General features: G+C 45.0%; 1 long non-coding RNA gene across 1 annotated transcript; it reads left to right on the top strand.

Annotated features, from left to right (window-relative positions):
• The first annotated feature begins 106 nt into the window (after positions 1 to 106).
• LOC120507210 lies at positions 107 to 897 on the top strand. The gene is made up of 3 exons (XR_005628699.1): positions 107 to 161; positions 272 to 325; positions 427 to 897. It is a non-coding gene; the product is annotated as an uncharacterized LOC120507210 (long non-coding RNA).
• Positions 898 to 940: the final 43 nt, after the last annotated feature.

Raw genomic sequence — 940 nt, 5'->3', positions numbered from 1 at the left:
AGCATCCTCTGTACTGGAGATCCAATGTATCTGTGCCACAGGAGCATTCCTGTTCTGGCTGCAGTTAGGCCATTTCCCAGTCTCAAAGTGTTTTGTCCGTCTTTTAGGGAGAAGGAGGTCCTGCTGGTCCCGCTGGTCCTGCTGGTGCCCGTGGTATCCCTGTAAGTTGTAATTTCTATGATTATTCCTGTGTCAAAGACATGATGTTCAGAAAACTGCTCTTTTAAAGATTGTTCTAACCACTCATCTCTTCTTTTTCCTCTCTCTCTAGGGTGAACGTGGTGAGCCTGGTCCTGTAGGTCCCAGTGGATTTGCTGGACCTCCTGTAAGTTTTGTTTGCACTTTCTTCACATTGATGCCATAGCCTTCCTCTGTTTCCTCTGCAAGGTTTTCAGTTCCTCATTTTGTCTGTTTTTCTGCCCACAGGGTGCAGCTGGTCAGCCTGGTGCTAAAGGAGAGCGTGGGCCCAAGGGACCTAAGGGTGAAACTGGCCCAACAGGTGCCATTGGCCCAATCGGTGCTTCTGGACCACCAGTAAGTGAATTGTGTCCTTGTGAAATGCATAGTTCTCAACTGTGCCATGCAAGCAATACATTAGCCTGAAAGCCTTGAATTCTGAACAGGTAATGAAAGAAAGAAACAAAACTTCAGGCTAGCCTGTGAGAAAAGTTACCATGCTGATTTTCACACATTATGTAAATTTTATCAATCTATTTATGTGGGCTCAGATCGTGAGTCTGGAACTGAAATGAAGAGAAAACAATAACTAATTTTCAACTTGCTCTGAAGATCAGCAAAATCACTCTATCTTGGACCATTCAGGGGGTGATTGTGGGTAAGTTCTGAGCTGAGGACGTTGACACTTTTCTCTCAAAGATGGGATGTGCTGTCACAGTCTGATTTTCAGACTCAGTCATCCAGAAGCATGTGTGCAAATTTG

The sequence above is a fragment of the Passer montanus genome, unplaced genomic scaffold (genome assembly GCF_014805655.1).
Source record: "Passer montanus isolate IOZ18808 unplaced genomic scaffold, ASM1480565v1 scaffold4137, whole genome shotgun sequence".
Lineage (NCBI taxonomy): Eukaryota > Metazoa > Chordata > Aves > Passeriformes > Passeridae > Passer > Passer montanus.
Note: the sequence above shows the minus strand (reverse complement) of the source record. Positions and strands in the feature narration are given on the sequence as shown.